The following is a 14,959-nucleotide window of genomic DNA, read 5'->3' as shown; positions in this document are numbered from 1 at the left end:
AATGGATGTAGTTCACGAATGAGACAGAAAGATCTCCAGGACAGTCCTACATCTTTTCCAAATTCATAGACAATGAAGCCAGTATAAGCCTGAGTTGTTTATTTGCTTTTACTTTGGTCATCATTATTGTTATGAGAAGAAATTATAGTTCTAAGATTTCTAGATGTTTGTATTTTTACTGAAGTCATATGTCAGGTGGCACTAAAAGACTGATAAGGAAGACAACAATGCTCCCCTCCCACCCCCACACTTCCTAACTTCCCAGCTTATTTACCAGAGGCAGCCCCTTTACATTCTCTTGGCTATTCCATCAGAGAGTTACCATTTTATTTTCAAATCATTGCGTACTCAATTTGCTGATTTTAGACATTAACTTCCTCCTATTATAAATAGGATATAGCTCCCCTAACCTGTTTTCTAAATAGAATTATAGGGCTATTTTCAGTTTACATTTTATGACTATACAAACATTATTTCTTAATTTTTTTCTAAAAGCACCAGAGTATCTTCCAACCACTTATCTTGTTTTTGCTTTTGTTTTCTTTTGTTTTTCCAAATGACCTCTCTTATCAGATGGGCCTTCTCCTGGTACCCTCTGTCCTCTGGCTGCATTCTGAACTGATTGCTCTGTTGGCCTGTTGTTCATCCTGAGACATCTCTTTCCTGTGCTCTTGGGTTTGATACACGGCTATCTGGATCCCATGTCCACCTCTTACTTAGTTTAGTGTTTCTCTTAATTGGAACCTATCCAGCTTCTCAAGAAAGTGATACGGGAAGTAAATTTTCTGAGTCCCAACATGTTAAGAAATGCCCTTTTCTGCCCTCACACTTGATTAATAATTTGGCTGGATATTATATTCCAAGTGGAAGATCATGTGCTCTCAGATTTTTGAAGTCATTGCTTCATTATTGGATAACATCCAGTGGTGTTTATGAGGAGTCTAATCCAGTTATTCCACAATGATGTATTGACCGCCTGCAATATAACAGGCACTGCTTAAAATGCAGCAATATAAAAAGTAGCAGATCTCCCACCTTCATGGAGCTTACATTTCAATGTTGAAAACAGACAGAAAAAAAAAGCAAATAAATGAGATCATTACAGATTACGAAAAGTCCATGAAAATAAAACAATGTAAAGGGGTGGGCATGGAGATGCTGCTTTACGACAGTCGTCAGAGGAGGTTGTCCTAGGGAGGTGTCATTTACACCCAAACATGGACAATGCCCAAAGGGTCCAGGGGTGGTCCTGCGGGTGGGGGGAAGCAGCACAGGGCATGGGGGGGCAGTGCTGGAATCCAGTTGGCTTGTCTGAAGTGGCTGTGTGACTGGAGCCTGGTGGAGCAGTGAGGAGAGGGGATTTTTCAGGTAGTCCTGCTCCTGGTCCTACTTCATGAAGATTTTTGCAGAACATGGATGTTTTTCTTCATGACCACAGAAAGCCACCGGAAGGTTTTAATTTTTTTTAAAGATTTTATTTATTTATTTATTTATTTGACAGAGAGAGAGCACATGCACTCGTGAGCATGTGAGTGCATGAGCGGGGAGGGGAGGGACAGAGGGAGAAGCAGGCTCCCCACTGAGCAGAGAGCGTGATGCAGGACTCCATCCCAGGACCCTGGGTAATGAAACAATGTGACAAGTTTTTGTTTTTTTTTTAAAGATTTTATTTATTTATTTGAGAGAGAGAGAATGAGAGACAGAGAGCATGAGAGGGAAGAGGGTCAGAGGGAGAAGCAGATTCCCTGCTGAGCAGGGAGCCCGATGTGGGACTCGATCCCGGGACTCCAGGATCATGACCTGAGCCGAAGGCAGTCGCTTAACCAACTGAGCCACCCAGGCGCCCTGTGACAAGTTTTTGAAAGATCATTGTGCGGTGTGGAAAACTGTGAGACTAGAAGCAAAGGGACCAGTTATGGTTGCTCTGGTGTCTGTGAACCTGGGGCGTGGTGGTAGCAGGGGAGGTGGGAGCAGTGAGTGGATCTGGGATATACTTGAGAACCAAATCCAACAAGAACTCCTCAAATTAGCATGAGGGATATGTCAGAAAGAGAAGGGTTTCAAGGGGGCCTTCAACTATAAGTGTGATCTTTTGTTTCTTTAAAAATATATATCCAAAGAGAATAAGGGGAAATGTTAATATATTTCATAAGTCTGGGTTGCATGGGTTCGTAGTATTCTCTGTGGTTCTCTGACATTTTTCACTTTTTTTTTTCTTTTTAATAACGGTATTAAAGAGCTAGCTAGAGCTCCACATTTGTGGATAAGGCCTGTGGACTTGGAGCTTCCCCGTTGGGTGACTGGACAGACCCCCGTGCAGGCAGTTTGTAGACTTAGGCTGATCCCCTATCCAGCCTGGCATCTCCTTGGGAGTCCCAAGTCTGTCCTTTTCAGGATGTCTTGAGTCGGGACAGATACAGGTTTTGTGGAACGTGAAGCTTTTACAATATGGGACTGTCATAAATGAAAAGAATACCAAATCATAAATCTAAATTTAGCACAAAAGTGACTATTTATGAGAAAAAAGGGCTACACCAAATAGCACATTTTAAAAAGCTGACAAATTCCACAAATGTCACAAAATCCAGGAAAATAACAGTTTTTATTAATTCACTGTATGATACTTCTTCTTCTACTTTTTTTTTTTTGCTAAAGACTCTTGGCCTATTTACATAACAATAATATAAGATCATTTCTGTACAGAAACTAAGAAAATAATTCCTCCACCTCGATTGATTTAAAAAAATGTTGGTAATTTAAAGGTGTTTCTTTGACTTTCACAATTCATTGGTAATGTCATATAAATTAAGATTGCTGCCAAATTTGCTGCCATTTCCTCCGTTACAAGCTGAGAGATTTCAGGGCATTTCATATGTGTTGTGTAATGACTAGTCTTAAAAAATCTTTAAATTGATGACATTCATTAACCAACTTGTCATCATGTCTTCATCATGGTGGTATATTATGAGTTTCACGTTATCTTTACAAGTCAATATTGCATGTAAAACAGCCAGAAATTGATTTTTTTCCAGTGTGTTCACATGATTCTCACTTCTTCATTAATTGGATTATCAAATTATCCAAAACCCATTATTTCTATTTAAAAGTTTTCTCTCTTAATGAATCATTGACTTAGTATAACCTGAAATTGCTTCTTTCGAGTTGCTTCTTTATCTCAGAATAATTTCTACCAATTTCAGTTATTGTGATCACTCTAGTTTCATATTCCTTTAAATGTTAATCTAAATAAATACTTATATTACATATTCTGTCTTAGTCTTTAATATATATAAGAGTTTTTACACTGCTGTTTTAGGCCATTTTGCCTTGAAGGCAATCTGATCCATTGGGATACCTAAATCATGTGATTTCACACATACACACTCATTGTGTGTATGAGTCTGTGTTCCTAAATGTGGAAATTCTAGCTTATTCTATTTTGTACAATTGCCATGAAAATATTGTATGATGTAATAATTGTACACATTTACAATTATCAAGTATGTTTCCAACAAGAGAGAATCTCCATTTTAACCAGACATTTATGGGAATGAAATCCTTTGTTTACTCTTCATAAATCTGATGATTGGAAGAATTTTCCACAGACTAGCTTGTTTATTCTCCATTATTTACTTATTCCCTAAGCTGGGCACCATAAGACACATTCATGCCATTGTTTAACTTTTGTCCCTGCATCTTTGGGCCACAATGAAGATTTATTGATAGAATGAGTGGTAGTTGATACAATGGTAGTCCCTTCTACATTGGGATGGCTAAGAACACTTTATGCACATAAGTGTCTGCAAACCACAGAAACATATCTCAGTAAATTCGAATTAAATGCATCCCCAGCTCACCTTTCCCATGGACATGTTCCAAAATGCCCATAGCCACTCCAAAGCTGTCTGAAATGAGAGGGAATATGATGGAAAGGAACTTGAATTGGAAAGAGATAGCAGTATTAAATAATTAGAGTTAAAATATTTCCTTTTGCGAAGTGTCAAAAACTATTTATGACCCTGTGAACACATTGTTGGTTCTGTCCCAGGCTCTCTCTCTTAGAAGGGGTCTATTCAGATGAGGGACTTTGAAGTTAAAGCTTATTACATTTCCTGAAAATCTGCCTATGCTCTGGAAAATGAAGCTCTAGTCTCTTCCTGCGTGGAGAGAGTAAGCATGTATAGCAGGTGAGCATCAGTCTGGTGCTCTGTGTAGAAGGGCTGATGTTGGGGGTGACAGTCTTCTTATATAGCCTTTAACTCAGCTCCCATTTGCTCCATCTGGGGCCTCACCTCTGCCTCTCAACCCTCCAAATGCTCAGCTTCCCACTGGTTCTGCCGTGACAATGCTTTCTCTTCGTTGAGCCTTTCTCTCTATAAGCAGTATAAATCATGGCCGCTCTGCCTGCTCCTCAGCTATCACAGCTCCATCTACTCTCTGACTGTTCTAAATCTCACATGCACCCTGGATGCTTCAGCAGGTGATACGTTGCGCTAATAGGACTTTTGATTCTAGGCTGAGCAAGCAGAGTTGTTTATAACTTAGTCTTTGGAGTCAGCATTTTTGTTCTACTATGAATAGACATAATGAATTAGGTGAGTGCATGTGAACTAGAGAAAGAAGATAGTGATGTGTATGTAGTCTCCCAAATACTGAGCCCCTTCCCATTGCAAAGTAAATTAAAAACAAAAACTTGTATTTACTAATGTTATGTCTTCCTTTCACTTATTTTTACGGATTCATGCTCTTCTTTTTCTTTTTTAAATCATTTTAGAGAGGCGCTGGAAGAAAAGGAAAGTATCTCTACCTAGACTCTAAAAATTTTTCTCCTGTGAGTCCAGATAGTTTTCTAAGTTTCCAAAGCCATGTTTTCTTCTTCATTCTGGTCACAAAAGAATTTGTGCTAAATGCTATTTAGACTCAGTCTTTCCCAATAGAAATTTCTGCTTGAAAATCTAAGAAGTCCTTATGGGATGTAGGCTGGTTCTCAGCTCTTCCAAGAGGCTCTCACTCAGTAATCAGATATATCCTTCCATGGCCAGGTCTATGTTACTCCTCTGCTCACTCTCCTTGGTGCTTTGTCCTCTTACTGTATCTACAACAAATTGCCTACAGTTCATACAGACTGGTCTTGAGCTTAAGATGGAAATAGAGACCTCTACATCTTAGGATTGGGAGCCTGACCCTTACAGAAAACCAGAAGATCAGTGTCTACTAAAAAATTAGTCATTAGTTAGATTTTTAGCTTTTGGTAGGCACAACACTGAGAAGAAAGGGGACAGTAATTTAAAAGCTCAGAAGCTATTCTGGATGGTCTCTGAAAGGTTCTTTAGATTTTTCACTGATAATTGAGAAGAAGTGATATTTATTCTTTATGTTTACTGTAACACTGGTTTTATTTCTTGGCCACTGTGAAAAGTGTCATAAACATACTTCTAATAATCTGTGAGGGCTTATCCAATTGTTTACTTATTTAGAATTTGTTTTCAAGTTATTACTAGTCTACAAGGTAGACCAAATAGCAGGAAGTTCTATCTCATCAACCCAAATATCACCTTGGATCAAATGCATGTATAAAATGTATAATATTCACCCTAATGTGTACATTTGGTTTTTCAGGAACTTTAAAAAAAACTAATAATAAGAATTCCAACTCTCTATGGATTCCTCCTTGTTCAGAAACAGTGGTATAAAATTTACTTTGGTGTAAAATCTGAGCATGGCCTTACCATCTCTGATGAATTTTAACAACACCCATTTTTTATAGAATTGTTACTTGAATAAAAGTAACACAAATAATGTTCATAATTATAAAACCACCTTGATTGATTCATTAAAAAAAACATTTCATGCTAGACATTGTGTTGTAATTTTCATAAGATCAGGAACTTCATCTGTTTTGTCCACCATTGTATTTGCAGCATGGTGAAGAGTACCAAGCCCAGACAAGGCCCTCGATACATAAAAGGTGTTGTTGAATAGGTAATTGAATACATAATAACAAATTGGGGGGACATAAGCAAATATAGTAACCTGTAGGAGAAACCAAATAGAAGTCTATCTACTACATTAATTCATTATTGCTGGTATAACAAATTACCACAAATTCAGGGGCTTAAAACAATACAAATTTGTTGCCTTAACAGTTCTAGAGCTCAGAAGTCCTAAAATCTGGGTGTTGGCAGGGATTCTTTCTGGAGGCTCTAGGCAAGAAGGGTTCCTTGCCTTTTTCAGCCTCTAGAGGCCACCCACATTCTTTGCTTGTGGCCCCTTCCTTCATCTTCAAAGCCCGCAGAGTAACATCTTCAAACCTCTTCTCCCTCCCCCTCTTCCACTTTTTTCTCTGATTGCACTGTTCCCCCTCCTTCTCCCACTTTGACACTCCTGCTTCTTTATTATGTTGACCTCTTGTGTTTACACTGAGCGTACTAGATAATTCAGGGTAGTCTTCCTATCTCAAAAATTTTGACTTAATTACATCTGCAAAGGCCCATTTCACCATGTAAGGTAACATATTTCAAAGGTCCCAGGATTAGGGTGGGGGCACTGGATGCAGGGGGGTGGGGGGCGCTTCATTCTGCTTACCATACCTAGGGTATAATGTGCCACAGGAGAAGGGAGCTTCATTTCAATCTGGGGAGACAGGAAAAGGTTTATAGAGAAGGTTCTTGTTGACCAAACTCTAGGAACATGACCATATAAAAAAGAAAGACTTTTATTGGCACAGGAAACATGTGTATAAATAAGAGAGGAAACAGCAGATCTTATCTGATGACTCCAAGAGGCTTGTTAAGATCTGAATGTGGAACAAGAAAGATAAATTGGGGAGCATGTGCTGAACAATAAAAATTCTGAAAAAAACTGTGGTGACCATTTCATGGAGAGTCTTGTAGGATTTGCTAAGGATTTTGGACTTTATATTATAGGCAAGTTTGACCAATGAAGAATTTTAAGCAGCCCAAAATATATCAATGTTTTCTCTTTGTACTTGGGATAAAGTGTAATATCCTTAACATGGTGCCATATTCGTCCCCTTTGGAGGTCTGTTAAAGCCTATAAACCTCTTCTCAGGATAATATATTTTTTTAGATTTAATTTTTTTGAGAGAGAGAGCAACAAAGAGAGAAAGCACAACCAGGGAGAGGGGCCGAGGAAGAGGGAGAGGCAGACTCCCTGCTGAGCACAGAGACAGGGCTCTCTCCAAAGACCCTAGGATCATGACATGAGCTGAAGGCAGACACTTAACCGACTGAGCCACCCAGATGCCCCTCAGAATAATATTTTTAAATGCATAAGGTACATAGGGTTACAAGTTTTGTTGAAATAAAAAGTTCTACTGATCAGCCCCTTGGGCTTCCATTACAATACAGTATCATTCAGTAATTTTCCTCTACACTCTGTACATATTCTATAGTTATTTATGTTATTATTTACATAATGCCTCTCTCCCTGACCAGTCAATAATTTCCATGAGTGCAGAAGCTATTACATCTATTCCCAATGTCTATCTCAGCATCTGGCACATAATAGACATTGAATTTATTTATTTATTTATTTACTTATTTATTTACACTGAATTTTTTTAAAAGATTTATTTATTTATTAGAGATAGAGCATGCATGTGTGCACACGCCGGTGGGGGGAGGGGTAGAGGGAGAGAATCTTCAAGCAGACTCCCCATGGAACATGGAACCTGAGGCCGGACTCAATCCCACAACCCATGAGATCATGACCTAAGCCAAACCCAGAGTCAGACGTTCAACTGGCTGAGCCACTCAGGGACCCTGACACTGAATTTTTAAATAAATTTTTTATTTTAAAAGTTCTAGATTTACAGAAAAAATTGTGAAGATAGTTACCATATGCCCAATAGACAGTTTCTCCTATTATTAATATCTTACATTTGTATGGTTCATTTGTCACAATAAATGAATAAATATTGATACATTATTATTAACTAAAGCCCATACTTTATTCAGATTTTCCATTTTTATGTAATGCTATTTTTCTTTTCCAAGATCCCATCCATTATATCACATTACATTCAGTCATCATTTCTCCTTAGTCTCCTCTTAGCAGTGACTATTTCTCAGGCTTACCTTACAATGGATAACCTTGAGAGTTTTGAGGCGTACTGGTCAAATATTTTGTATAATATCTCTCACTGGGATTTGTCTGATGTTTTTCCCATGATTAAACTGGGGTTATGGGTTTGGGGCAGGAATACCACAAAAGTGAAGTGTCATTTTTATCACATCATTTCAAGGGTGCATACATGATTTATCATTACTGATGTTAACCTTGATCACCTGATTAAGGCAGTTTTGTATGTTTCTCCACTGTAAAGTTATTCTTTTTTTTTTACCCTTCACATACTATATTTTTGGAAGGAAGTCACTAGCATAGCCCACACTAAGGAATAGGGATTTATGCTCTACCTCTTTGAAGTTGGAATCTCTACACAAATTACATAGATTTTTTTTTTCCTACATGAGAAACTTGTCTATTCTCATCTGTTTTTTTATTCAATCATTTATATCAGTAGTAATTCATGGTAATTTATTTTATACTTTGTCTTATAATCTAATACTACTTTATTTATCTTTTTGTTCAAATTGTTTCAGCTTTGGTCACTGGGAGCTTTTAGTTGGTTCCTGTGTCCCTCCTTACTCTCCGGCATGAGAAGATGCTTGAAGTTCATCATCTTTATTTCCTGCCCTAGCCCTAGAATTGGCTATTTTCCAAGGAGCCCTGGTTCTTTTTACAGGAGAATCAAGTTAGAAACCAAGATCTGGGCACTAGGTATGCTCATTCCTACCAGGGGATTGTTTGCTTCTAGGCCTTCTCAGCTGAAAGAGCAAGAAGTACATTTGTGTACTAACCCATTTTTACACACATTTCCATAAATATTTCTATTTGTGACCATATGCATATGGAGCTAAACATGAGTTCATAGTCATATCTCCAACTCTGATCGCTTGACATAGACTCATTCTAACCTCCTCCCACCCTTGTCTTCTGTAACTTCCCACTGCAACAGTGAGAAACCCAGCTTACCCCATCTGCCGTCCAGTTACTTAGCTATTCAATTCCATCATACATGTATAGTGGTTTCAGAATTGTTAATCCATACACCCATGGGAAACAACTTCATTAACTAGATTACAGTGCTTATATATAGTTCCTTTCACCTTTAATCTTTTCCAAATCATTTCCAATCATTTCCAAAATGATTGTCGGCTCCTTTTCCCTTCACAGATTCTAATCATTTCCAAAATGATTGCCGGCTCCTTTTCCCTTCACCTGCTTCAGTGAGGTTGTTTCATATTCGTAATACAGTTAGATTCTTTTTTTTTAAGATTTTATTTATTTATTTATTTATTTGAGGGGGAAGGGGGAAAAACAGAGGAAGAGGGACAAGCAGACTCTGCACTGAGCATGGAGCCTGACTCAGGGTTCCACCCCATGACCTTGAGATCATGACCTGAGCTGAAATCAAGAGTTGGATGCTCAACTGACATTGCTGTAATACAGTTAGATTTTTTTGCCACAGTCTACATTCACCCTAAGATCTCCCTGACCTCCTAAATTATTTTAGAATTTGTGTCCATTAAAAGTTACTCACTATAAAGTTCTATGGGTTTTGATAAATGCATAATGTCATGTGTCTACCATTATGTTATCATACAAAATGGTTTCACCATTCTAAAATATCTTCTGTGCTTTGCCTATTACTCTTCCTTCTTCCCAAGTTTTGAATTCCCAACAAACACTATTTATCATCTCTGTAGTTTTGCCTTTTCCAGAACACCATATAAATGAAATAATTTAATATGTAAACTTTTTAGAGTAGCTTTCTTTCACTTAGCAAACACATCAAGATTCATCCATGTCTTTGCAAGGTTTGAAAACTCATTCCTTTTTATCTCTGAATACTATTCCATTGTACGGATATACCACAGTTTATTTATCCATTCACCTGTTGAGAGACATCTTGGTTTCTTCCAGTTTTTGCTAATCATGAATAAAGCCGCCATAAACATTCTGGCACAGGTTTTTATGTTGACATAAAATTTCAAATCAGCTGGGTAAATACCTAATTGCATAATTTCTGGATTATGTGATAAGACTGTATTTAGCTTTGTAAGAAACTGCTGAACTGTCCTCCAAAGTGTCTGTCCTTCTGTGCATTTTTCAATGAATGATGAGGAAGTCATTCTGGTGGCAGTGTGCAGATGTTAATATAATTAAAAGCTGGAGGTTAAATTTAGTCAAGAGACTGCTGCAGTGGTTCTGGCCAGAGATAATGAATATCTGGAAAAAGAGCAACTGAACAGAATAGAGAGCCCAGAAATGGACCTTCAACCCAATGGTCAACTAATCTTCAACATAGCAAGAAAGAATGTCCGATGGAAAAAAGACAGTCTCTTCAACAAATGGTATTGGGAAAATTGAACAACCACATGCAGAAGAAAGAAACTGGACCATTTCCTTACACCACACACAAAAATAGACTCAAAATGGATGAAAGACCTCAATGTGAGACAGGAGTCCATCAACATCCTAAAGGAGAACACAGGCAGCAACATTTTCGACCTCAGCTGCAACAACTTCTTCCTAGAAACATCACCAAAGGCAAGGGAAGCAAGGGCAAAAATGAACTATTGGGATTTCATCAAGATAAAAAGCTTTTGCACAGCAAAAGAACAGTCAACAAAACCAAAAGACAACCGACAGAATGGGAGAAGATATTTGCAAATGACATATCAGATAAAGGGCTAGTATCCAAAATCTATAAAGAACTTATCAAACTCAACACCCAAAGAACAAATAATCCAATCAAGAAATGGGCAGAAGACATGAACAGACATTTTTCCAAAGAAGACATCCAAATGGCCAACAGAAACATGAAAAAGTTCTCAACATCTCTTGGCATCAGGGAAATCCAAATCAAAACCTCAATGAGATACCACCTCACACCAGTCAGAATGGCTAAAATTAACAAGTCAGGAAACGACAGATGTTGGCGGGGATGCGGAGAAAGGGGAACCCTCCTACACTGTTGGTGGGAAAGCAAGCTGGTGCAACCACTCTGGAAAACAGTATGGAGGTTCCTCAAAAATTTGAAAATAGAGCTACTGTACGACCCAGCAATTGCACTACTGGGTATTTACCCCAAAGGTACAAAAGTAGGGATCCGAAGAGGTACGTGCACCCCGATGTTTATAGCAGCAATGTCCACAATAGCTAAACTGTGGAAAGAGCTAAGATGTCCATTGACAGACGAATGGATAAAGAAGATGTGGTATATACATACAATGGAGTATTATGCAGCCATCAAAAGGAATGAGATCCTGCCATTTGCAATGATGTGGATGGAACTGGAGGGTGTTATGCTGAGTGAAATAAGTCAATCAGAGAAAAACATGTATCATATGACCTCACTGATATGAGGAATTCTTAATCTCAGGAAACAAACTGAGGGTTGCTGGAGTGGGGGTGGGGTGGGAGGGATGGGGTGGCTGGGTGATAGACATTGGGGAGGGTCTATGTGCTATGGTGAGCGCTGTGAATTGTGCACTGCTGAATCACAGATCTGTACCTCTGAAACAAATAATGCAATATATGTTAAGAAAAAAAAAAGAAGAAGAAGATAGCAGGAGGGGAAGAATGAAGGGGGGTAAATCAGAGGGTGAGACGAACCATGAGAGATGATGGACTCTGAGAAACAAACTGAGGGTTCTAGAGGGGAGGGGGGTGGGGGGATGGGTTAGCCTGGTGATGGGTATTAAAGAGGGCACGTTCTGCGTGGAGCACTGGGTGTTATGCACAAACAATGAATCATGGAACAGTACATCACAAACTAATGATGTAATGTATGATGATTAACATAACAATAAAAATTTTTTTAAAAAAAGAGCAGCTGAGAGGATAGAGGGCAGTGTCATGGCCTTGCAGAGTTAAAGATATAGAGTCCACAGAGATCTGGCGACTAACTAGATATGGGATATTGATATGTGGTAGCTCCTAGGTGTCTAGTTCAGGCAACTTAGTAAACGGAAATAGAGAAGAGGGGCACTTTGGGAGGGTTGGAGATTTTGGAACATTGTGATTACATGAGTCTGGAGTGTCTGTGGGACTTACCAGGGGAAATGTCTAGGACACAGTTGTACACCTAAGTCCTGAGCTCAGAAATAAATCCTCTTTATCAGGATAGAAAGAAATAAAATTTCTCACAGTTGTAAAGAGGCCTGTAGCAAATTCTAACTTAGTAAACTGTCAGCTTTGGTTTAAGAACCATCATTTCCATTAAATTTAAATTTTTGCATGCAATGTATTTGTCTGTTAAGTGACAGTGCCTTCTAAATGAAGATAGATATCTGCATCACCATCCTTGTATGCCTGGTTGCTAAATTATTCTACCTGCCAGCCTGGATAATTCAACCTCTATTTATCAACTATGTTCTGACTATTCCCTTAGATTACCAATATTTTGTGGTTTAGATCCAAGAAAGAGTTTGGAGACCATCTAGTTCAACCACTTATTCTCGAATATGAACCTAATTTGAACCTAATTAATTTCATTACTATCATCTTACTATGCTTCCTTGCTTCTTGTTTTTTTAAAAAATATCTGGGTTCTTTTAAAGAAAAACCAAGATTTATTGTGATTCACAGGAATAAGTTGTTCTAAACCCTGAGATGAAGGTAATGTTACATTTCTTTATTTTTCTAAATCTAATAAAATCCAATTCCAATTCTCTGCCCACCAAAATTTGCAGTTCAGTTCCAGTGTCAGTGGCTTTTTGGGACTCTTACTCTCTGGGTCATATTAGGTCCTAGAAAATGGAAATAAGACTGCATCTCAGGTTTTGGGGATTACTGGTACCATCATGCTTTGCAGATGCCCTTGGGGGCTGGAAAAAGATGACAGCTCTTCAGTGGCTCTAGTCCTTTGTGGTAAGCTCAGTTACTAGAAACCTTAACCAAGGAAGAGAAGTTAGTTCACAGGACTCACAGGCTCTTCCTGCCTCTTCTGCATCTGGACATCTCAGACAGGTGCCCTCCAGAGGGCTCTTTACCAACCTCTCTCTTATCTCTTTTCCCTTCCTGGGAGATGCAAATCCACTGAAGTTAAATCACCCCCTTCTTTACCTTCAAAGTATAAACCTTTCCCCTCCAGACAATCTACCTTAATTATTTGGATAGATGTAGACCAGGAATTCTAATTTCTGTTGACCAGAACTTGAGAGCAAATGAGTAGACCTGGCCAGGTATAAGACTGACAAGTTAGGGACCATAAACCCTGTCTATAGGGTGCAGCACTATTCAACCATACTAAGTCTTATGGTTCAACAAGAGAAGCCAAGAAGACATGCTTTTAGGGGAATTCTCTCAAATTTCAAAAGTTAGTGGCTATTTTAAAATATTTTAAAATGCCCTTCAGATCAAAATAAAAAAGCCTATAATCAATAGGCAACAATTTTGGAAACTTTTACATAGATCTTCTAATGCACGTGTATGTTAAGGAAATACAAATTCTTTCTGGTAAATTCTACTTTCTAATCCTAGAATTAAAAAAAGAAGATAATTACTCTTAACTGGAGTTAAGGGAAATTCATCATAGCTCAGGAACAACAGTGGATGAGGAGGTGCAGAAAATAAGTCTTATTTTTTTCTAATGAGTCTTCAGCAGGAGGATTCATTTGAGAGTTAAATTTTCAAACTTGTTACATGCATTTTACAATGCTTCACATACATAACTTAATCTGGACATGTGAATAATAAATATCTGTGTTAGAACATAAGGCATTTGGATTAGCATTGAATCTTTGGTTTCTCTTCTACTGATTTTTCCCAGTGATTTGCCCAGTGAGTTCAATAACTATACCAATAGTTGATGGATTAGTAAAAATAAGGAAGTAGATGGTCCATTTACTATTTCCTGGTATTATAGCAAGATGATCCAATAATGCATTTTCTGTTTGAAACTATATAGCCCTTGATAATTATGTGTGTATGTGTGTTTATGTGCCTGTGTATGAAAATATTTGGTCATGACTATTTGTCTTGGTCTGTTCAGGCTACTATAACTAATTACCTTAGACTAGGTGGCTTATAAACAACAGAAATTTATTTCTCACAATTTTGGAGGCTGGGAAGTCCAAGGTCCAGGTACTGGCAGATCCGGTGTCTGGTGAGAACCTGTTTCCTGGTTCATAGATGGCCACTTTCTCTTTGCGTCCTCAGGTAGTGAAAGGGAGTGAGGGAGCTCTCTGGGGCCTCTTTTAAGGGCACTAATCCCATTCAGGCGGACTCCACCCTACAACATAACCACATTCCAAAGGTCCTACCCCCAAATGCTATCACCTTGGGGGTTAGGATTTCAACATATGAATTAGAGGTGGGCAGGGTACACAAACATTCAGTCCAAAGCACTATTGAACCATTTTATGAAAATCATTTGGAAGCATAGGCATAAATCCAATCACAGAACTCTTACAGCAAAGAGGTCTCTGCAAAATGAAGGTGCCTTTCTCATGGAAGTAAGAAAGAGTAATGGGGCCCTTCCTTCCAGTTTCAGTTTGGGAAAGCCTGACTTTTTACTTATTGAAATGAATTAGTAACTCTGTATCTTAAACTTCCAAAAAGTAAAAACTCACTCAAACTTACTGATTATAAAAAGACTCACTGCAAATCACTATGCACTTTTGTCTCCTTGAAATACAAAGAGCTCCATGCTTAGTATTCAATGTAATATGATTGTAAATGACAGCCAACCCTGGGAGGACCACCATATTTCATACTCAGAGGCCTCCTTAACTCCATGGTATGCACAGTGCATTCATTTCCTCATCATCTAATCAACTCTGTTAGCATTTTATCCCACTTCACCTCTGTGGCATTTTTTTCCCCCAAACCCATCATCTTATTCTAATCATGAGAAAAATACCAGAAA

This window comes from Callorhinus ursinus, unplaced genomic scaffold (assembly GCF_003265705.2).
Source record: "Callorhinus ursinus isolate GAN/ISIS: 27379988/994484 unplaced genomic scaffold, GSC_fseal_2.0 scaffold2, whole genome shotgun sequence".
In the NCBI taxonomy this organism is placed as follows: domain Eukaryota; kingdom Metazoa; phylum Chordata; class Mammalia; order Carnivora; family Otariidae; genus Callorhinus; species Callorhinus ursinus.
Note: the sequence above shows the minus strand (reverse complement) of the source record.